At 40.7% G+C, this 25190-nt stretch overlaps 1 protein-coding gene across 3 annotated transcripts in view; it reads right to left on the bottom strand.

The window, feature by feature from the left end:
- LOC137332878 (fibronectin type-III domain-containing protein 3A-like) overlaps nt 1–25190 on the bottom strand; it is a 145459-nt gene that overhangs the window by 94621 nt on the left and 25648 nt on the right. Inside the window, exon 1 of one of the 3 annotated variants that reach the window (XM_067996858.1) lies at nt 14010–14144. The exons of the other annotated variants lie outside the window; for them this stretch is intronic. The gene's annotated coding sequence lies outside the window, so the exon portion shown is untranslated. Of the gene's footprint in view, nt 1–14009; nt 14145–25190 lie in introns of those variants that run through there. 3 annotated transcript variants of the gene reach the window in all.

Genomic DNA, 25190 nt, shown 5'->3' with positions numbered 1-25190 from the left:
TGATGGATTAAATAGCAAGTATTTGCATTAGAGGAAAATTAAACGGTATTCCATATCCTAAATGTCTAAGCAATGCAATTGACAACAGCACCAGCTGACACTGATAAGTTACGAGCTAGCTTTAATAATGTAAAGATATTCATTGCTAGTGAACACTTCAGCAAATGTAATAAAAGGAACGTAAAAACTCAAAAGACAAAGAATTCTGAACTAAATTTTAAAAATTCAAAATATGTTTATTTTGTATCCTATTAGGTTAGTATTACTGTAACAAACCACATTTCACAACACATGCTAAACCCTTATTCCATATTAAAGCATATCACAATTTGAATTGCCAACATAATTCAAGGAACCGTTAGCATTTTCTGTCTGCTTGATCTTCAAACACCAAATTCACCTGCTGAAATGTTGTTGGAGAAAACCTATCTCCAGGGTGAACATTTAATTCTACTAAAGTAGAGCAATTCAAAATTAGGGGAAAAAATAAGCTGGTGCCACAGAAACTGAACTTCCACTGTAGAATATGTTGGAGGAAGGCAAACTGTACATGGTTTTCTTGATAAAGATTTTGAATAAAAGTTGTGCAGAAGATAATAACTCTACCATCAACTAGTGTGGAAGGAAATGTTAACTGAACCAAAAGCAAATCAGTAAAGAACTGCTCATCCAAACAAAAAGCAATTTCTAAATTATCAAATGCACACTGTCACCTAATTTATTTGAGACATACAGGGTTCTCCAATTGGCTAGATCATCAACTTTCAGCAAGAGGCCAAACATACAATCGTATTAGTTTGATGAGTCACAGGAATTAATATTTTCCAAAACATATTTACTCAGGCCCATCAATCTTGGCTGCTTCAAATACTGCCACGAATCACATATACCTGTGTAGATCTACTAGGTCTTGTGCTTTATTTTTAGTAATAAATAGGGTTTACTTTCTCTCACCCGGGGTAGGGAGTACAAAAATTATTCAGCATCAGTTTGCACTGTAAACAGGCATCGCAAACTTGGAAAATTTTAAGGAAAAAAATTGTGCATTCTGAATTCTCGAATGGAGCAAAAATAACAAGCTCCAACTGAGTTTCTGGCGATTTGTAAATTGCTATTTACTTGCCTCCTGCTTCTGACCTAACCTCTCATCTAGCACTTTCAATTGGACTTACAGTCAGTGTCACACTTCTTCTCATTGCTGTAACATAGAGCTAACAAAAAATACTATAGACTTTCACTGCATGTTGTTTCAAGTGCAGGATTTTTTTAAAGAAGAAAATCACCACCACTTCAGCTATGCCTTAGAGCAATGAACAGTTCTAGGATAATATTCAATTTTTATTGCATAGCATTCACTGGTGTTTTGGGAATCATACTCAAATTTTATGCATTTTTCATGAAAACTTCAGTCAAGGGGCTGCTTGAAGGAAAGCCATGACAGTCAAGGGATGATGGGAAGCAGGCAGATTACAGTCATATGTTTTTCTTGTCTAAGAAAACTGCTGTGAGGATAACAGGATTGTTCAACCTACAGAAGTTACTGTTTTCAAATATGGCTCTGAACTTCAAACAAGGCCTTATGTGGCCAATAACATATCCAAATGGCACCAATCAAGTGAGGGCACGATTTTCCCATTTCCTTTGAAATCTTCATTTTGGTTATTCCCTGAATTGATCAAATATCATGTTGAGTTCCATATTACTCTGTCATCAAGGGATATGGAACTAAGGTAGGTAAATGGGGTTACGGTACAGATCAGCCATGGTCTAATTGAATGGTGGAGTAGGCTTGAAGGGTTGATTGCCCTACTCCTGTTCCTATGTACTGATTCAGAGACTAAATGAATGCAAGCTTTGTCCAGCAACATCAACAAAAAAGTCTGCTACATAGAAAATAGGAGAAGTAGGCAATTCGGCCCTTCGAGCCTGCTCCGCCATTCAATATGATCATGGCTGATCCTCTATCTCAATACCATCTCGGATAATGTTTTGGTTTCAAGTAAACTTCAACTACCACAGAACAACTTTATCGTTCACTTTTTATTAACCTGAAAACTAGGTTGTTCTTGAAACTTTGGTTTCTCAATCTACAATTACACTGCCTGATTTTATGTATTTAAGTTATATTAAGCAGCAGGATTCAATCTGCATATTCACAAATCAAATCAAATTTCAGCCAGAAATGTAAACAAAGTGCAAGAAATGACGACTGAATTTTTAAGACTGCAGAGCAATGAACTATAACTTCTCCATTAAGAAGCTCAACTGCACAAGAGAATATTGAGAATAGGGTGCATGCATTCTCTTGAAATATGACCTGTTTGCACCAGTTAGTCCTTCCAAGTAGCAAAAGTTTGTGTAAACACTACTGAATTTACATTTGAACATGAAATGAATTGCCTCATGCTGGTTAAATTGTGAATTTGAGATGTCTGTTCTACTAAAGCATTGTTCCAAAATAATACATGATGTGGAGATGCCGGTGATGGACTGGGGTTGACAAATGTAAGGAATCTTAATCTGTAATCACCAGGTATTGTTCTCTGAATATAAATGCGGTAACCTTCCATGGAATCCCACACTCGCTCACCTGACGAAGGAGAAAGCCTCCGAAAGCTTGTGATTTTTAAATAAAACAGTTGGACTATAACCTGGTGTTGTAAAATTCCTTACATTTGCCAAAATAATACAGAAGGGAATCAACATCATCCTCAATGTCTTCAGTTAAATGAAAGGACAGACTCCCTTCCTGCTCCTGCCATATTATTTCTACCAAAAGAGAAAGCAAGGACCAGAATAGAAAATTGGCAGTTAGCAAGAGAAAGTATTTATAGAGAACTCTTTTGGTGAAATGTCTTTTTAAAATGAAATACATTATAGTGTAGCTGGGGTGGGGGTGGGGGGGCTGCAAAATTTTAGATACTGTAATATTGAAATTGAAAAAGAAAGTTATCTGTTGGCACAACACAATAGTTTAAAATCATTAAAATATCTGTGGGTAGAAAAATTTTATACCTTTCCAGAACCAAACTCAAGATCCAACTTTCATTGTGTGTTTCCATTCTCTGAATAAAGCTTGTCCTCAATATATGGTCAAAAAGGGAAAACCATGGAAATCTGCTCCTTTGAGATGGTTTGAGCTCTCAAATGCCTCAAGGTCTCCCATGCCATATAAATGGCCCTGATCTGGCCTTCCCTCCTCAGTGCTTGAAGCGAGCAGCCAAGAGACCAAGTGAAACAAGGAAGGCATTCAATTGAAAGTCAACTTCAAAAGCTTCAGTTCACGAAGACAGAAAAAGAGCATCAAAAGAGTGATCTTTGTACAAGAAGGATGAGCTTTAAAAGAATGAGGAAGTTCAAACCATGCCTAAGTCAGTTAGTGGTCATTTGTTCAGCCTCCACATGCAGTATTCCAAAATCATAAAAAATGATGGTGCATTTAACATTCAGATCTGCTTGGAGAAAAAAATAGCACCAAAACATGCAAAGATCCAAACAACAGTGTGTAAAATGTGCTTAGGATGCTTCCAATGGCTGCCTTATCGATTGAATCTAGAGAAAATCACTTAACCTTGGTGACATAAGGAATTATTTTTCCTGCTAAGCAGTCCATGGCCATCTAACCTACACCACAACTACATTTTGGTATCCATTCTGTAATGTGTCATGTAGATTACCTCTAATTTCATGCTCAGAAAGAACAAATAATTGCCTGTTTAGCACATGCCTTTGGTTTTGGATTATATGCAAAGGCTTAAGAAACATCAACATCTGACCAAAAAGGAATGTGCTAACAGTTGAAATATATCATTACTACTGACACATTGAATTCTGTTACAACTTTAAGTAAAATCTTGAATGAGCTGTTCAAGTGTGAACAATCTGGTGGATGTACCATCAGGGCACAACGCTACTGCACTGAGTGTACAGAAATGAAAGTAAAGAGATGTGACACAGTTTGTCTAACTGGATCAGGGCAGTTACTTGCTAAAGTAGTCTTCAAAGCCAACAAAGTCCTTTGGATAAGATATTAAGGCCCTGTCACCTTTGGCAGTGGTCCAGGTAGAAGTTAAAGATCTTCATAGCATTATTCAAAAAAAAAAGCAGGAACTTCTCCTGGTGTCCTGGCCAACATTCCTCCCCTAAGCAACACCAACTCACCACAGACTGACTGGTCATTCATTTCATTGTTGTTTCTGGAAAATTGTTGGCATAGGATGCCTGCTGCATTTGCTAACATAATAATGGTGACTACACTTGAAAAAAAATAATTTCAGGTGTTTTCATGTGAAAGGTCTTATATTAATGCAAGTACTATTGCAATGGAGTCTTTTCAGGTCAAACCAAAAAGTAAAGCCATATTTTATTTGAACAGTTAATGGTGATCCAAGGCAAATTTAAAAAAATTGGTAGCCTTTGGAAAATTTGTACGTTAAAATGCTCCTCAATATTTTACTTAAAAAAAGGCATTTCTAAGCAAAATCCTCCAATGCGGCTAAAGCTAAAGACACCCCAAGCTTCTCCCGCCCCCATGATTTATCTTCAACATGATTAAATAACCAAGATGACATGACGAAAAACATAGGCTGCCTGACTGTAGCAATATTGCAAGAACTAAATGAAAAAAAGATAGTTAAACCAACACAACAGTTAAGAAAAGCAGCTTTTGTGGTAATAGAGAACCATTTGATCAAAGCACACAAGTCTTCAGCTCACATATGTGGCACAATTTTCATACTTTACAGGAACTAATTATATGACTTGACTGTTATTTCAGTTACAAATATGCAATCTGACCAGAATCTGAAAAGACAACTAACACTACAAGACATCATCTCTAGCAACCACAAGACCCTTTCCCGAACAAATTTATGCAAAAATAAAAAGTATTTTACATAGAAACATAGAAAATAGGAGCAGGAGTAGGCCATTCGGCCCTTCGAGCCTGCTCCGCCATTCAATATGATCATGACTGATCCTCTATCTCAATACCATATTCCCACTCTCTCCCCATACCCCTTGATGCCTTTTGTGTCTAGAAATCTATCTAGCTCCATCTTAAATATATTCAGTGACTTGGCCTCCACAACCTTCTGTGGTAGAGAATTCCACAGGTTCACCACCCTGTGAGTGAAGAAATTTCTCCTCATCTCAGTCCTAAATGTCCTACCCCGTATCCTGAGACTGTGATCCCACGTTCTGGACCCCCCCGGCCAGGGGAAACATCCTCCCTGCTTCCAGCCTGTCCAGCCCAGTCAGAATTTTATATGTTTTAATGAGATCCCCTCTCATTCTTCTAAACTCGAGTGAATACAGGCCAAGTCGACCCAATCTCTCCTCATAAGACAGTCCTGATGTCCCAGGAATCTGTCTGGTGAACCTTCACTGCACTCCCTCCATGGCAACTATATCCTTTCTTAGGTAAGGAGACCAAAACTGCACACAATACTCCAGGTGTGGTCTCACCAAGGTCCTGTATAACTGCAGGAAGACATCCTTGCTCCTGTACTCAAATCCTCTTGCAATGAAGGCCAACATACCATTTACCTTCCTAACTACTTGCTGCACCTGCATGTTTGCTTTCAGTGACTGGTGTACAAGGACACCCAGGTCCCTTTGTACATCAACATTTCCCAATCTATCACCATTTAATTAATACTCTGCCTTTCTGTTTTTCCTTCCAAAGCGGATAACTTCACATTTATCCACATTATACTGCGTCTGCCATGTATTTGCCCAGTCACTCAACTTGTCTAAATCGCCATGAAGCCTCTTTGCATCCTCCTCACAACTCATGATCCCACCTAGTTTTGTGTCATCAGCAAACTTTGAAATATTACATTTGGTTCCCTCATCCAAATCATTGATATATATTGTGAATAGCTGGGGCCCAAGCACTGATCCCTGCAGTACCCCACTAGTCACTGCCTGCCACCCTCAAAAGGACCTATTTATTCCTACTCTCTGTTTCCTGTCTGATAACCAATTTTCTATCCATGCCAGTATATTACCACCAATCCCATGTGCTTTAATTTTGCACACTAACCTCTTATGTGAGACTTTATCAAAGGCCTTCTGAAAATCCAAATAAACCACATCCACTGGTTCTCCCTTATCTATTCTACCAGTTATATCCTCAAAAAACTCCAGTAGGTTTGTCAAACATGATTTCCCTTTCATAAATCCATGTTGACTTTGTTTAATCCTGTTGATATTTTCTAAGTGTCCTGTTATCACATCTTTTAAAACAGACTCTAGCATTTTCCCTACTACTGATCTTAGGCTAACTGGTCAGTAGTTCCCTGTTTTCTCTCCCTCCTTTTTTAAATAGTGGGGTTACATTTGCCACCCTCCAATCTGCAGGAACCGTTCCATAGTCTATAGAATTTTGGAAGATGACAACCAATTCATCCACTATTTCCATGGCTACCTCTTTTAGTACTCTGGGATGCAGATTATCAGGCCCTGGGGATTTATCGGCTTTCAGTCCCATTAATTTCTCCAGCACTACTTTTTTTACTAATACTAAGTTCCTTTAATTCCTCCTTCTCACTAGTCCCTTGGTTCCCTGGCATTTCTGGGAAGTTATTTGTGTCCTCTACTGTGAAGACAGAACCAAAGTATTTGTTTAATTGCTCTGCCATTTCCATGTTCCTCATTATAAATTTTCCAGTTTCTGACTGTAGGGGACCTACATATGTCTTCACTAATCCTTTTCTTTTTACATACTTGTAGGAGCTTTTACAGTCCACTTTTATGTTCCTTGCAAGTTTACTGTCATATTCTATTTTTCCCCTCTTAATTAATCTCTTGGTCCTTTTTTGCTGAATTCTAAACTGCTCCCAATCCTCAGGCTTGCTACTTTTTCTGGCAACTTTATATGACTCCTCTTTGGATCTAATACTATTTTATACAATAATAAGAAAAACCCATCAGAAAACAAACTTAGGAAACTCAACTTCCATCTGAAGAATGGGCCTTACTCAAGATACAATAAATGCAAACTTGGAGGAAATATTTTCTCCCTCAGTTTTCTCCCTGCCCTTCTTCACCCCCATCGCCCCCCCCACAAATAAATGCATCGTACCCTTCACCTAAATACGGTTTCACAGTCACCAGTGCCCTGTGGTACCTCACCCAAGTGGTCATTATTGACAGACTGCTCAACTGTGAGAGATATTGGCATCACATTAGTTCTAGCTTAACAAGATGCTTAATACACACACACTTCCAGCAGGGATAGCTGGATGATTAGGGGGAACTCTAGCTGATCTTCCCCTGTGATGAGGCCCTAGCTAACAACAGCTTTCCTTAAATTCTCTACATATTATTAAAAATCTTGCGTGTGGCATGCATGATTTGTACACATTAACCTTACTTGCAGTGCCACCCTTTTATAATGGAAAACCCGTAGGTCAACAGGTCAAAATGGAAGAGCCCTAAACATGTCAACATTTCACTGTTATGGTTTGGTAATGGAAGAATTAAATGACACAAAATTATTTTTGAAAAAAATTGAATTTACCCTTTTCCTCTCAGTAATTGAAATTTCCATTGTCCAAGGAAAGGTTATATATATCAAAAAATTATATATTTCACAATAATATGATTAAATTCATTGCTTTGTTTTTTTGCCTTTTAATACCTTCACTAAAGTTTTTACTTGAAGACCAAAGGACTGGGCTTAGACCTGATAACTTTGTCCAGAATGCTGACTATTAACTGAAGGCAGATCCTGCAGTGCTCGCAGGTACAGCGTACACAAATTTCCCTAAGACATGTCAATTTTTCAAAGTTATTGAAGGAAAGCTATCAAAGCCATACTGTCCATCCCTCATTGCCTGGTGGTAGTGGGCCAACTCCTTGAACCACTACAGTCCTCATGGTGATGACGCTCCTACAATGGCGTTAGGTAGGGAATTCCAAGATTTTGACCCAACAACAATGAAGGAACAATACTTGTCTAAGTCAGGATAATGGGTGATTTGGAAGGGATGTTGGAGGTGACTGTGTTCCCATGAACTTGCTGCACTTGTCCAACTCAGTGATAGAGGTTGCAGGGCTCAGAGGTGCTTATGAAGTAATCTTTGTGTGTTGCTGCATTGCTTCCTGTAGATAATACATACTGCAGCCACAATGGAGGTGGATACTGAGCCCAGTGGCAGGGGCACCAATTAGGTGTCGAGCTTCAAGTGTTATTGTAGCTGCACCTATCCAGGTGAATGGTGAATATTCCATTACATGCATGACTTGAGCCTTGTAGAGGGTGGAGAGAATTTGAGATGGCTTGGCCAGTTAAACCTTTCATCAGTGGTGACCACCAGGATGTTGACAGTGGGGAACTCGACAACAGTGGTGCTGTTGAAGGTCAGGGGTTTCTCTTGTTGCAGGTGGTGATTACCTGGAACTTATGTGGCACAAATGTTACCTACTACTTGTCAATCCAAGCCCGAATGGTGTCCAAGTCCTGCTCTAGGGCAGAATTGGCTGCTTCATTATCAGGGGAGTTTTAAAAATGTAATCGAACACTGTACAGTCATCGGTGAACAGCCACACACCTGACCTTATGATGGAGGAAAGGTCGTGGATGAAGCAGCTGAAGATGGGTGTGCCAAGGACGCTGCAGTGAATGGTCTCCCACCACCATCTTTCTGTGTGACTCCAGCTACTGGAGAGCTGTTCCCTTGACCTATGACTAGTTTTGCTAGGGCTTCTCGATGCCATATTTGATCAAATGCTACCTGATGTCAAGAGTAGCTCTCAACTTTCCTTTGACACTCCAGTCATGTCGATACCTAGATCAAGGCTATGAGGAGATCTGGAGCCAAGTGAGTCTGATGAAACCCAAAGTGAGTGTCAACGAGAAAGTTATTTGTGAGGTGGCATCACTTGACGACTGAGAGAAGGCTGAAAGGGCTGTAATTGGCCAGTTCAAATTTATGTGGATAGGACATATCTGGGCAATTTTACACATCAGGTAAATGCCAGTATCCTAGCTATACTGGTTTTGGGTGTGGGGGGGGGGGGGGAAGGGGGAGAAGGAAGGAAGGGGATGGTTATTTCTGGTGTGCAGTTGTTCAGCACTACAGCCAGGATGTTGCCAGGGCCCACAGCCTTTGCTCTGTCCAGTGCTCTCAACAGCTTCTTAATGTCACATGGATTAAACCAAATTGGCCAGATACTGGCATCAATAATAAAGTGGATCCTGGGAGGAAACTGAGTCGGATAATCTACATGGCACTTTTGGCTGAAGACACTTGCAAACATTTCAGCCTCGTCTCTTGCACTCGTGCTGGGCTTCGCCATAGTTGAGGACGAGTGCGTTCACAGTGTCTCCTTCTTCTAATAGGTTGCCAATTGTCCACCTCTATTCTCGACTAGATGTTGTAGGACAACTTAGTTCTGTCAATGGATGCTTTTGGTATTTAGCATGCAGGTAGCCTTTGTTCTAGCTTCACTAGGTTGGTGCTTCGTGCTGCTCCTGGCACACCTTTCTATACTCCCCCATTGAACCAGGGTTGTCTCCTGGCTTGATGATAATTATTGAGGAGTGAGGAATGTCTCCAGCCATAAGGTTACAGATTGTGGTGACATACAATTATGCTGCTTCTACCGATGGCCCATAGCACCTTATGGACTCCCAGCTTTGGATTGCTAGATTTATTCATCTGTCCCATTTAGCAAATGATGGAAGGTGTCCTCACTATGAAGATGAGACTTTCTCTTCAGAAGGACTGTGTGGTAGTCACTTTTACCAATGCTATTGTGGACAGGTGTGCCCGAGGCAAGTAGATTGGTGAGGATGTGGTCAAGTAGGTTTCTACCTCGTGATAGTTTCTTCACCACCTAACGCAGGCCCAGCTATGTCCTTCAGGATTCGGCCAGTTCGGTAAGTAATATACAACCGAGCCACTTGGTGATGGGAACCGAAGACTCCCATCAAGAGTACATTCTGTGCCAAGGTTTTCCTGGCCTAGTTTGACCTGTGAGGTTCCATGGGGTCTGGAATTGATGTTGAGCACTCCCAGGACCACATCCACATGACTGTACACCAATGTGCCCGGACTCTGGTGGGTCCATTTCTGCCAGTGGGAAAAGACATAACCAGAGGTGGTGATGGAGGAGGCCAGGATGTTGGTTGGTAGATATGACTGTGTCAGGCTGTCTCCCAATTGGGTACCAGTCCTCCAGATGTTAATGAGGAGGATTCTGCAAAGTTGACTGGGCTGAGATTGTTTCGAGTCTTGTCCTCATCTGATATTTCTCTTATGATTTGTACGGTAGTGACTGTTTTACAACCGAGTGGCATTAAGAATCAACCACATATTGTGGGACTGGACTCATGTGCAGTCCAGATCAGATAAGGGTCACAGGTTCCCTTCTCTGAAGGACTAGTTGGATTTTTACAGGTTTGGAGATTATTGAATTCCATTGCGCGATTTGAACTCACTTGTTGCTCGAGTAGCATAACCACTACAATAACTTTCATAATATATTCTTTTCTAGCATCTTTCAACAACAACTTGCGTTTATATAGCACCTTTAACATAGTAAGGTATTTCACAGGAGCGTTTTCAAACAAAATTTAACCGAGCCATATAAGGAGATTTAGGAGAGGTGATCAAAAGCTTGGTCAAAGAGGGAGGTTGTAAGGAGCGTCTTAAAGGAGGAAAGAGTAGAGAGGCGGAGAGGTTTAGGGAGGGAATTCCAGAGCTTAGGGCCTAAGCAGTTAAAGGCACGGCCGCCAAATATTGCAACGATTAAAATCGGGGATGCGCAAGAGGCAAGAATTGGAGGAGCGCAGAGATCTCAAAGAGTTGTAGGGCTGGAGGAGGTTACAGAGATAGGCAGGGGCGAGGCCATGGAGGGATTTGAAAACAAGGATGAGAATTTTAAAAATTGAGGCGTTCCTGGACCGGGAGCCAATGTAGTCAGTGAGCAGAGGGGTGATGGTGAACGAGACTTGGTGCAAGTTAGGACACAAGCAGCAGAGTTTTGGATGAGCTCAAGTTTATGGAGGGTGAGAGATGGGAGGCCAGTCAGGAGAGCATTGGAATTGTCCAGACTAGAGGTAACAAAGGCAGGGATGAACAAAGTTAAGGTTTTTGTCCAAAACACTTTGTTCCATCAAAACAGTTTGCAACTGGCTGAAGTATTTTAGGCAGAAGCTCAAAAACTTTAAAATCATTGGTGGCCAAAACAGTGGCCTGCTATTTCAATCTCCTGCAGTTACTGTGGCACACCGATACCACCAAGATAGCATCAGGAGATGAGTCAGCTAGCTAATTCATAGCAAGTTTAAATATACTTCACATTTGAGTAATCGTGGTCATTTTCAGTATGTCATCAGGATTTTTAAAATCATTTTATGATTTATCTTTAAGGACCAAGTATTTAATTCAGATTGTTAGAATATATTATCACATGAAATTAGAGACAGGAATTGCTGCAATGAGCATTTTTTATTCAAAGTAGTTCTTCGTTTTACATTGAAGAAGCAAACTTAAATAAATCTTGTTCAATTTTTTTTTTAAATGCGTAAGCTCCATGGAGAGTCATCCTCCCTGCTTCTAGAGTAGCTCCATTGACAATGATGGGGGCCGGCATGTCATACCAACTAGCAAACTGATTCAGTCAACCAAACCAGGAAACAACACTATCCACTGAGAATGCAAAGCTCCTAGCTGATATCCTGGTTTCCTAAAGTTGGGCAGCTTCTAATCAGCTGAGATCTAACTTAATTTGCTGCCCCACTGCTTTCAAATGCAACATTACGAGGGCTGCAAAGGAGGTCAAGCAGACAGGCAAAATTATCTTTTAAAATACAATGCCAAAACAGATTTTGATTAAGTATGCTTTTCTCCCACAATATAAAATGAGAAAGTACTCTGAACAAAATGTACTCCTTTAAATTCAAATCATTGTTCAAACCTGTCAATGGGTCAGATAATAAAGCAAAGATCAAAAATATACAGGTATTGCGGGATTAAGTTTTGTTATTGCATGGTCTGTTGTAAAACTTGATCTGAACAATCTGACCCAATGAGTACCAGCTGCTGTAATAATGAGCCAGGAGAAGTTCTGAATCAATTGCTTTGCAATCTTATTTTTTATTTTGGCATAAGTAGCTTATTTAATGAAACAGCCTTGTTTAAAAGGAAGCTTAAATTTATTTTACAAATGTTGGCTTGATTACCTGTGTATTTAAATTTGAATATTCTTTTTATAACATACATTGATTAAGTATGGTACATTTCAAGCCAGCTTCTGCACATGTTAAGAGTTTAACGACATTAAAGCAGTGATCAGACAGGCTCAACTGAAATTTGGAAAAATTGCAAGAAAGCAAGGCAGACAGTTTTTAATGAATACCTTAGTCTCTGGCCTAAGTGCAGCAAATTGGCACACCTGGAGTATAGTCTGCTGCAATTAGGATTTGACTGGCTTTTTTTTTTAAGAAAAATTGTGGGTAGTCTTCCTTTGAGTCAAAATACTAAGACATACAGCCTACGCAGCATTATTTCACAAATTCAGTACAGCAGCAACAGTATTGCCTAAGTGCTGTGTTACATGTTGAATTAACCTAAAAGTGTTTGGATCAGAATAAAAAGAAAGCAAGGTCTTTATAATTAAATAAAAACAATGTCCATAGTCACTTTACAGATAGGCATAAGGAAACCTGGTATCGAGTCAGAAAGGATGAGGTAGAAGTTTTGGATGTAGAGGTTTTCAATGAGCTCAAGTTTATGGAGGGTGGAAGACATAACTACAATCACAACAAAATTACTGTCACACCTCCTTTATGACCACTGATCTGCACATCTATCATGAAAGAGCTGCACTGTTTTTATCAGGGAGCACTTTCCAGCAGAAGTAGTTCAGCATGTGTGGCAAAACTGCAGTGTTCTAAATTTGCCCAACATACATTGATGAATGGATTCAAAGCATTGACAGCAACAGTAATACAAATGCAACCGTGAAAGATTACAGTTGTTCAAAAACCTCAATTGCAACTTCATGTTTTTGGTCAGTCATTCTCTAATGTTGGGGTTGAGGCATATGAAAAGTACACCGCCAGTGTAGATAGCTAGCTGAAAGCAGAAAGCTAGTTTATCATGTACAATCATCAGCTCACCACATTTTATATGAATGGTGTACACACATTTTTAACTAACAGTTCGAGACTATATCCTTCAAAACTCATGGTCCAGTACCATGTGAATTGAACTCCAAAGATTTAAAAGAACATTGTGCAGACATCAGTCCAATATATACAAAATACATCAACTTCAGCATACAAACAGATGAGCAACTTAAAATATACCAGACAATGAAAACAATACTATAGTTACATCATTTCACTCCATACGACAGTATGGCTTAATAACTCCACAAACAAATCAATAAAAGCCAACTTAATCATAATATTTGTAGAGAATTACAAGGTACAGTATTCATGTGAAGGAGTAGCCACTTTATTCACAGGCAAACATAAAATTTAGAACCCACGTGTTACTACAAAAAGCCAGCTAATGGGACAAAAACTTGACAATCATATCTGCTAAAACACATGCCCCATGGATCAACTCGCAAATGGATAATAGCTGCTTTCTCATCAGTGCAGTGCTGTGCTCAATGGTCAATTTATTTGTGAATAACATTTCTGATTGATCGTTATGCAGCTGTGGCCTGCTTTGCCTCACTTCCTTTGCATACTGCCAAAAATTCACAGTCCCTGACAATATAAAGTCTGATACTATCCAATCTACAGGGATCCCATAGCATGTGGTTTTAATAATGTTGAGTTCTATTTTCTACACAGAATATGAAAGCAACACATAAACAAAGTTACAATTAGAAACTACTTAAAGACTGAAATCAATTACTTTTTCAAGTAATTGATGCTACAAGTTAACATCTTCTGGATGCCTCTTCCTCCTAATCTACAATGCCATATCAACTTCCATACAGTTTTAAAGTTCAAAATTAAAATATTGCATTCGACTCACCAAAAATCTTGTAACACTGTCAAGTTTTTTTTTGATTGCACTTTGAATCAAGTCCTCACACTAGTAGTGCTTACTGATTTTGTGGACATCAATTCTGCTATTTATTCCCCTTCCTCTACAATTGGAATAAACTGAGGATGCAACAAAGAGCTGTACTGGTAGCATTAGTAAACTGAGGGCATCTGAGATCTGCAGAGAAGCTTCAGAAACAGATCACGCTCCAGATGCAAACAGTTACATCCACTTAATGCAAATTTGATAAGCAAATTGCTACCATGTCTCAACTTCTTTTTGATTTGGTCTGAGTATACAACAGGAAAGGCTACATAATTCTGGTTAAGATCATCTACTGTTCATCCCAATCTATTGTTCACAGCATGAGAAGATTCCAATGTATTTGAGCTCTTCAAGTTGCACCAATGAATTTATAGGATATAACAGATTTAACAAATTAATGGACTCTTTTATTGGAAAATATCAACAAGCCTTTACAAAGCATAGTTTAAAAATACAATTTGCAAACTGATTACACCACTGAAGATTTTAAAATATTGAATATTCCTCTCACAAGCTACAACATGTTCTTTGACATTTAAAACTAAGAATAAAATTAACTTCACTGCAGTTGCACCAAATCTCGATGCCGTCATCATTTTAACTAATTGTGCTCCAGTATTGCAGTGGTGATTGTGAATGCTCCTGTACAGGACAGTTGAACTCACCATATTTTCCAGAAGAGGTCTCATCCATGTACACAATACCTTATCTATTGCAGGGGTGCTCAAAATATAACTTGTGGGCTCTCGCTATCTGGCCCACAAGGCCTAGGCAACTCAGTCTCTACTTATGCCTTTCTTACTTGCTGATTTCTCCTGCCTGAATTTTGTGGCTGTGAAGGTTTAGAATAGAGTCCCAATCTAATACTACCTCCTATCTGGTGCTATTTTCTTATGCCCTTCACAATGTTGTCATTAGCAGCAACCCTAACTTTGCCCACTGGGCTATAGACCTAATGAGATGGCACTTATTCCTCTAGAGGTAGCGAAACCTGCATGAAGAGATGTTTCTTGCCAGCAATTGCAGAGGAAGCAACAGCCTGGTGACACTATAAACATTGACACCACAGCAAGAGACTGCCACATTTGTTGGTTGTAGGCAGGATGAGTGCTCTGCCCACCCACTGTGGTTTCTTCCCTAAAAACAAAACCAGAAGAAGTTGGAAATGCTCAGCAGGTCAGGCAGCATCTGTGGAGAAGTCAGTCAATGTTTCAGGTCTAATACCTTTCCTCGGGACATCCAAGGAAGGATCTTAGACCCGAAACGTCGAGTGACTGACTTTTGTTTCTCCACCGATGCTGCCTGACCCGCTCAGTATTTCCAGCTTTTCTGGTTTTATTTTTAGATTTCCAGCATCTGCAGTATTGTATTTTTTTTTGATTATATTATTTAATTCACAGCCCAATTCTCTTCCAGGAATGCCTACTTTGAAATTGTTCTGCTCCTCCATTCAAAGTGATTTCCGTTTGTCTCTTTTACCCTATTCACCTTCATTGCTCTCTCTATCCCTTCTTGTATTTGATCTTGTACTTGCTAAGACCCACTTTTACAGCCACTTCTCTTTTCACAGCACCTGTCTCCATCCCACTTGGGTTCCAGCTTAAATTTCAACCTTCCTGTTTTGGATCCATCCATGATCACCGATATCTCCCTGATATTTAACATTCCTCTAACTGCAGCCCTTGTTGCTTGATGAAACCTACCCTCTCCACAATGCACCACTGCATACATGCTCTCGATTTTTATCAGCAGAACTTTATTTCCAAGCCACACAAACCTATCTAGCAATAACTATAAGTTTTATGTCGTGGCCCTCGGTTCCACGTTCTCCTTCGTCTCATCCAGTGCTTTAACAAAAAAATATTGTTTTTTTCTTCGTCAGGTGGCAGGAACCACAAGCTTTTACAACTTTGGGACACCAGCCTTTCTCCCAATCCCTTTTCCTCTTGACTTTCTTCTGACCCCATCGATCCTTCAATATCACCCCTTGCCACATTTTCATTAACCCCTCTAACCTACCCCTCACTGACCCCGAATGATCCAATCTCAGCAAAGGCCTCAGCTTCATCCCCCTACGCCCCACCGCAATGAATTCTGAACTTGGCATGATGCTGAGCTCTCCTTCCACCGTCTTCACCTCCACACCTTCTTTTTGTTCTGGAGGCCTCCCCCCGTATATCTGGTCCTACCCCCTAACTTCAGCCTCTCCAATCCACATGAACCACACTATGGCCTCCTAATCTCTCGATCTCTATCGAGAAATGCCAGCGTGACATTGTCACTTAAAGTTGCTCCACAACCCTCACTCACTCCACTATCTCCCTCTGAACTTGCAGGTCTCCATTCTCTCAGGTACAATACAGACATCATTATCAAATCTGCTGACAAAGGAGGTGTTGTTGCATGGCCGAGGGACCTCTACCTTGCTGAGTCTGAATGCCAACTCTCTGACAACTCCTGCTACCGCTCCCGGACCACGACCCCAAGCCATCATTTATTGAACACCAAGCCGTCATTTCCTAGATTATAACTGACCTCACTTCCTCTGGAGATTCTCCACCCCCATCCCCCCGCCCCCCAGAGAAGGCCACCAACCTCTTCTCCAACCCTGTACAACCCGCTTTTACCTCCTCCCCATGATCCACAAACAGGGCTGTCTCAATAGACCAATCGTTTCAGCCTACTCCTGCCCCACTAAACTGATTTCTTCTTATCTCAACTCCCTTCCTTCCCACCCCTCCCCCCACCCCACCCTTCTGTCCAATCCCTACCCACCTATATCCATGACTCCCCTGATGCTCTCTTTCACTAACAAATTCCAGTTTTCTGGCTCGAACTGTCCCCTCTACACCTCAATCCCTTGGTGGACGTACATATTGAGCATTCTGCTTCTTCCTTGAACGGTAATCCAAACATTCCCCATCCACCACCACCCTCCTCCACCTAGCTGAACATGTTCACACATTGAAAAACCTTTCCTTCAACTTCACTCACTAGTCCTGAAACGTCGACTGACTGACCTCTGTTTCTATACAATTGCTGCCTGACCTGCTGAGTATTTCCAGCCTTTTTTGTTTTAAGAATTCCAGCATCTGCAATATTTTTCTTTTTGCAGTTTCCTACCTGTTGGTTAGTAACACTAGAGAAGGTCAAATGACCAGAAAACAAAGTTGTAAATCGCTACTTTCAAACAGGTGCACGATTGTGATCTGACTGTTGCTCCAATGCTGTGGAATCTACTGCACAACAAAGAAAAAGGGCAAGAATCCACAGTACCTGCAGCCTTGACCTATTTTACTGCCTCTTAAGGCTGTTCTGCAATGTAAAGAGCACTTCCGGTGGGAGAAAACCACTATTAATTTTCTGTCAATTTTTAGAATTAGTTTATAAGATCATGGAATATCAACAAATATCCGTGAGCTCACCTTTAGTAAACTGTGAGACCTTCAAAGCATAAGTTTTCAAACTGGGCCCACAGATCCTAGTGCATCCTGCAGTGGGTGCCCAAGGTCGTGGGTAATCAGATTTCTTTCTTTGCTGACGTGCTAGCATGTTATTTCTGTTGCTGTATTCTAATTTTTAAAAATTCTTTTGGGTATCTGACACTGTTTTTGAGCAGTTGGGTTGGATGAGTTAGGCTCCACACAGAAATTTGAAAACCACTGCTATAAAGATAAGGAAGTGCATCTTCCTCAAGAGTGTGACAAGTATGGAGGAGCACAATTATAAAAATCACAAAAGTGAGCACAGGGAGAAAGATGATTTGTTAGTACTACAATATGAGCACAAAACATGGCAATTGCAGACTAATGGGACATCAGTAAAGTACTTCTTGGAGGACTATCTTATCCAGGTCTGAGCTCCTCTGTGGAGCATAATTAAGTATCAAAACCTACATATGTACTGCAGGGAAGCTTTAAGCAACAACCTACCGAATACAATTAAGCCTCAGCCTCACTATGTCATGGAAGGTGATAAAGTCATTCACTGAACAGCAAAGACGGGAAAATTCCACTCAAAAGTTAGTTTTTCTCTCCCCTCCCCCTCCCCCCCCAAAACCACCCCAGTGAGCAGAAAACTAAACTCAAAGACATCTCATCTGCTTTTTAGTAGCAGTGCATTTATCTTTCTTTCCCTCCTACTTTACACTGAAAAAATTCTCCTCTGCAATGTATTTTACTCACTTGAACAGCTTCCTCTAGTTTGGGGTTAACAGTTTTCGGCAAATGAAATTTAATTTCGAAAAATTCAGAAGAACTCCCCTGTGCCAATTACTGCATAATTTCAGCACAGCTTCCCACCCCCGTACCAAACTAACTGGCTGCCACACTTCCAGCTGCGATTTTATGTGTCCTCTAGCATGAAATAGAAAACTGCGATTCAATTCAAAGTAAAATGGTCTCAAAACACCAGAAAATCATCAGCGTTGAAGTTAGCTTCTTTATCGCCATAGCCACATTCAACACTAAGATGTTAGGTTACCTCTTATTTCTTCCTCTTCCCTTCCCCCTCCCATGCTAACACAAGGTTTAAATCCCAACATTTAAAAAGTTATTGTCACTAATACTTACTTCCAATAAACCTTATTGCTATTTCAGGCTGTGAATCTTAACTAGTTTTTTTAAAAAGTGTCAGACTGAGCTGGGATAGATAAATGCACCGCCTGGTATCATCGCGGAAGCTGCCAAGTCCAATAAGCTGATATCACTTAGGCTGTCAGTGGGGTGCTGCAATTGGCCTCAGTACCCATGGACTATGGTCAAAGTGGAATAAAAAAAATCAACCACAGTTTCTTCTTCTGACTGCTATCCAGTGACCATGTTGGAACGAGCACAGATGTGGACATTGGGTGAGGACTGGATTGGGCTGGCACCAGCAAATAGCATGTCCTCAATATCTAGGCTAACACACAAACAATGGCCTAAATAGGAAAGGGAGAAATTTGGAGAAAAATAATGTTCACATAATTGCATAGGTGTCAAGTTTATTTTTCCAAAAGCAGGAGCATGGGAGCTATTGTTTCTGAGCTAAGTCAATAAACTGTCAGCCACCTTAAATTACAACTATGGTTCAGAAAGGATGTCTTGTTTTTGAGAGCATGTCTCAGTTTACAATTTCTGTACATCCATTCCAGCCTCTCAGAGCTAAGAATCCCAAATCAACAGCAGTGTGCAGCAGAATAGAGCTCACTGGGGACCAGCTGGACACTGCCAGGAACTCATTTCGATTCAGATTAGTCATAAACCAAAAGTTTGGCTTCAGCAAGTCTCTTCATGGTTGGAGGGAAAAAAATTCAACGCAAGTCACTGACGTAAACTCACTGCATCACATGATCTGAAGGAAATTAATTTAAAGACAGGAACTGAATCAGTCAAAATATTTGCCAATACAATATAAAATACACACAAGAAATGAGACTGGCAAATGAGCTATCAGAAGCACAACTGCTATACAAGTTGTACTGCATGAAATAGGCAGCAAAAATATTGCATGCTCATCAGGCCAGATGTACACTTATGATGGAATCTCATCCTTCAGGCTCCCTGTCCCTCCTCCATTACCTCTTTTGCTGAAAGTGGTAACTTAAGCTGGGGTACAGTTTATGGGCATTGGTGCACTCTGTTGTTTTGCCTAAGTAGCCATTCCTTAATGGTCAGGCTGGAAAGTAAATATTGGAAAGCTATTCCAACATTGGAACCATTACAATCAGGCCCAATGCTGTCCTAAGAGGATCCCTATATGATGTACACTACCCACGAACAAGCGCAAAGACACTGAATAATTATCCCGCTTCTTGGAGGCCAGTTGTAGTGTGTTTTAACTCTGCTCCTCCAACACGACCCCAGCTGAAATTTGCTAATAGCACAGACCAGGAATCAAACCAGAGATGTTCTCTGTATGGCTCAGTGTCAAACCAGATGGTTCAGTCACTTGAGTCACTGCAAGGAGCCAGGACTCCTTTTAGAAAAGACATGGTCATGAAGAATTATGACGGACATTCTTCAGTTCTGCTGCATCTTTTTTTCTTGTTTTGGTAAATCTTTGTGTTCATTAAGTAGAAACACTGGGGAAAGGAACAATTTACAATTTCTGGCACCCGATTCACATTGATACCCAGATTAGGTATATCACAGTCAGCTTCACTGTAGAACTCCCAATGCTCTGCCCTAGTCTCAGAAAAATAGTTTCTATTGCATCAGTGTGACAGCTCCAGTTCCCGCACTCTAGTCATCCTTGTGGCCTCTAAATGAGATCGTTAGTTTACCTTCTAAAACATGAAGCAACACTATAGACACAGATACATATTCACACATGCAATACTTCAAGTTTAGAAGAAACACACTTGATTACATGCAACCAGCTAACCTGGCCAACATGCCTAAGGCGCCATTATTTAAAGTGCCTCATTTGTACAGGCCAAGTTAAAATAGCTTGAAGGAGCTAAATTAATGCCAATGTTACATTAACTTAGCCCGTGCAGCATTTTAGAAGACACAGGAGCACTAAGTACATGCAGCCCATATAGCCTGTATGTGGTGGATAGATAATTATCAGTGAGCGCCCTGTCTGGTCATAGCTGTCAACTTCCAAGTCGGTAGGGGATGTTTCAATACAAGCTGAGGATGAATGAATCAACACTATTTGATACCATTACTGGATAATCACCTTTGGCAGGTGATGTAACCAAAGTAGATTCGGTTGCTCCATGTTCATTGTGCAGCATTAATGCTGCTGCGCAGTATAACAAAAGCATAACATGCATAATTTATAATGAAGCAGCAGAGGGTTAATTAATATTTCTACCAATGTTAGATCAGCTCTCTCATGTAACCAGGCTCATAATTCCTTCAAGACAGTTCTTTCGAGTCATCAGCACTCACTGGTTAAACAAAAATATTAAAAATACATTTTTGGAGATTGGGCAGTGCAGTTTATCACTCAGTCCCTTCACCTCTGGGAAAAGCACTGTGAAAATATATTAAAGCAACAGCATGTTTTGACACACCTGGACAGCAAAGGTAGCTAACTTGCATCTCAAATATAGTTCTTCTGTGGCTGAGTTGCAGCTTGTGAAAATAGACCAAAGTTGCTGTTATGCTATTTTAACAGTTACTATAATTTGTTAACAATTGTAATCTGTGGAAATATTGGACATCTAAAATTATGCATTCCTACAATGTAGGTGGCAGAATGAGGAGACCCACCATAACTGAAGTTTTTAGTGTGTGAGTGGCATAATGTTGGAGTCTGCACCCTAAGCATGTAAAAGAATTCATAAACAATGGATTAATAGCCAGGCGTTTCTATATCAAAGACTCTGCATCCTGTGAAGATAATTCTTTGGAGAATCGTCAAGTGGTTCCCTGAGAATAGGATTCTACAGGAGAGTACTCAGCAATAATGGGCTGCTCCAGTTGAACAGGGACAACGAAGAGTTTCTTGGCTTTGGTCTTGAGAAGCCATTGCACAGCAGCACCATGGCCTACTAGCTTTGTTACTGCACTATATATTTCATTTTTGTACTTCATTGTTGCGGCGTTCCACTGTTGGCAGGATAGTTAACAGACTACAAGACTATTAAGTTAATCTGCAAGTTATGGTAGAAATTATAACCCTGAAATGAAATATTGATTCAAAATACTGATATGTTGCATGTTTTAAAAGAGTATACAGTATGTATACAGTTTTACAGAGGGAGAATGTACCTATTTCTTGTGCAGTACAAGTGAAAAATTATTGTAATGCAATAACTGAAATTTGTATTTCTCATGTAGGCAAGTTGCCTTAGTGCTTTCATGCCAATGAAAAATACAAATTCTAGTTTTTACATTTTACATGATTTTGCACAAAGCTCAATTATTTTTTTACAGCTGCAGCACACTCCAATAAATGGGCTTTGTGCAAAATTACTGATGTCATTTATGCTGGCCTTCCATATTCTTTTCCCTTCCCCCGCATAACTTGAGTCATTCCTGTATAGGTTCAAAAGTGCTCCAGGAACAGTACCCCAGCAATGTTTGCAAGAATAGAGAAAATAGATCATGTGAAAAATCGTATAAAGTCAAGAACCATTACAACCTATTCACAGTTTAGAGGCACTTATCTTCAAATGCATATTACGCTAACATTTCAAAATACAGGCCATCATCTGGGCAGCTTAGGACTGAAAGAGTATTCCCAATTCTGAAACGACTGTAAAGTGTCAGTATAAAAATGAAGAAAAAACTTTTTTTTTATTCTGTCAAACATGCTTTCAGACACAGTAAATGTTCAAACTTCAAACACAGTAAACTGCAGCAAGCACTAAGATTTCGTTCTGTAGATTAACATAAACCTTCGAGTTAAGCATAGCCCTCATATCAGTACCAACCTTGGCTCAGAGATTGCACTCTCGCATCAGTCAGAAGGTTGTAGGTTCAAGCCTCATTTCACATAATCTTACAAGTATTTGATGCACTAATGAAGGAGTGCTGCACTGTCTGAGGCGCTGTTGTTCAGATGAGATGTTAAATCAAAGTCCCATCTGCCCTCTCAGATGGACGTAAAAGATCCCAAGACACTATTCAGAGAAGAGTGGGGGAGTTCTCCTGATGGGCAAATGTTGGCCAGGACCTCAACCAATATCACCAAAGCACACTGGACCGGAACCTGAAGCGTGGCAACTCAGGGCGTTCGCCATTAGACTTTTTTCTGCACCCTTCAGCTGGAATATTTTTTACACCGCAACTTGCAGGAAGTGCAAGCTGATAACAGCGTGGCAAGGGCAACACGAATCTGGGACCTTAGTGAACAGAGAGACCAACAATGTATCTCCTTAACCAATGAGATTTATGGATGGAGAAAGAAACAGAGCAAGAATGGAAAGGAAATAGGTGAATTAGAATCAAATGAGGTACAGAAAGAGAAATAAGAGAGAGGGAAAGAAAGATTGGATTAAGAGAGAGATAAATGACAGAAAGGAAAAGAAAGAAAAATTTGACATTTTTAAAATCTCCAACAAGAATTCACAATCTGAAGGAATGAGACTCCACAGTTTATATTGTTCATTTTCTGGGCCAGAGAGGTTGATTGGTAGTCATTAATAATTATCATGTCGTTAAGAGTACTTACGCTATTAATTACCAGACTTAACTTTGTGGCAAGGTTAAGGGACAATTAACATGCAAATCCAGCAAGTTCTTAAAAATAACGGGGAGGCTAAGGGGGAGATGCTGTTTGTGAAGCAAACGGCAGAGCAGCGTAAATCGACCAGCAAGTTCTGGAAATTTATAACTCACAGCATATCTCTTCATCCCATGAACTTGCTGACCAATTTGCACATTAATAACAGCATGCGATGTTAACACGCTGTTATTTTTCCAGCAAGATCCGGCCCTATACTAGGTCAGTTATCTCATTGCTGTTTGTGGAACCTTGCCACGTTTCCCTACATTACAACGATGCTTCAGGAGGTCCTGAAGACATGGAACGCACTATATAAATACAAGCCATGATGTGGAGATGCCGGTGATGGACTGGGGTGGACAAATGTAAGGAATCTTACAACACCAGGTTATAGTCCAACAATTTTATTTTAAAATCACAAGCTTTCGGAGATTATCCCCTTCGTCAGGTGAGTGAATGAATAAGATGTTCTCAAATCGCATATCTTATATTAGGCTGGGACACCATCACACCAATCAAAAGGTGTCGTTGGTGTTCAGACAGGTTAGCCACGGAAAACAGTAGGTCCCAGTGTGCTGAATACACATTGTGTCAAATTACACAGACAGAGAGAAAGAGACCCAAAAGGCAGAGAGAGAGAGAGAAGACAAACACGGGACGCAACCAACAGAGTACCCTTCGTCGTCCAGTACTTCCCCGGAGCGGAGAAACTACGCCATGTTCTCCGCAGCCTTCAGCATGTCATCGATGACGACGAACACCTCGCTAAGGCCATCCCCACGCCTCCACTACTCGCCTTCAAACAGCCACCCAACCTCAAACAGACCATCGTTCGCAGCAAATTACCCAGCTTTCAGGAGAACAGCGTCCACGACACCATGCAACCCTGCCACGGCAACCTCTGCAAGACATGCCAGATCATCGACACGGATACCACCATCACACAAGAGGACACCACCCACCAGGTACATGGTTCATACTCTTGTGACTCGGCCAACGTTGTCTACCTCATACGTTGCAGGAAAGGATGCCCCGGAGCATGGTACATTGGTGAGACCATGCAGACACTGCGACAACGGATGAACGGACACCGCGCAACAATCGCCAGACAGGAGGGTTCCCTCCCAGTCGGGGAACACTTTAACAGTCAAGGACATTCAGCCACCGATCTTCGGGTAAGCGTTCTCCAAGGCGGCCTTCGAGACACACGACAACGCAAAATCGTCGAGCAGAAATTGATAGCCAAGTTCCGCACCCATGAGGACGGCCTCAACCGGGATCTTGAGTTCATGTCACGCTACATGTAACCCCACCAGCAAGGGGGAAAAAAAAGTTATCTGTTTTTAATATTCTCTCTCTCTCTCTGCCTTTTGGGTCGAGACACACGACAACGCAAAATCGTCGAGCAGAAATTGATAGCCAAGTTCCGCACCCATGAGGACGGCCTCAACCGGGATCTTGGGTTCATGTCACGCTACATGTAACCCCACCAGCAAGGGGGAAAAAAAAGTTATCTGTTTTTAATATTCTCTCTCTCTCTCTGCCTTTTGGGTCTCTTTCTCTCTGTCTGTGTAATTTGACACAATGTGTATTCAGCATACTGGGACCTACTGTTTTCCGTGGCTAACCTGTCTGAACACCAACGACACCTTTTGATTGGTGTGATGGTGTCCCAGCCTAATATAAGATATGCGAGTTGAGAACATCTTATTCATTCACTCACCTGACGAAGGGGATAATCTCCGAAAGCATGTGATTTTAAAATAAAATTGTTGGACTATAACCTGGTGTTGTAAGATTCCTTACATTTATATAAATACAAGTTCTTTCTTTCCTTATGACACAAAATGATGGTGATTACAATGGTGAGTGTTCAAATATGAGGTTGAAATGCACACACAGTTCCAACAGATTACAGTTGAATATATGAAATTTCCTGCTAAACTGAGAAAAGTCACG

The sequence above is a fragment of the Heptranchias perlo genome, chromosome 15, assembly GCF_035084215.1.
Source record: "Heptranchias perlo isolate sHepPer1 chromosome 15, sHepPer1.hap1, whole genome shotgun sequence".
Lineage (NCBI taxonomy): Eukaryota > Metazoa > Chordata > Chondrichthyes > Hexanchiformes > Hexanchidae > Heptranchias > Heptranchias perlo.
The sequence above is the reverse complement of the archived record's forward strand: the minus strand, read 5'-3'. Positions and strand labels throughout refer to the sequence as shown.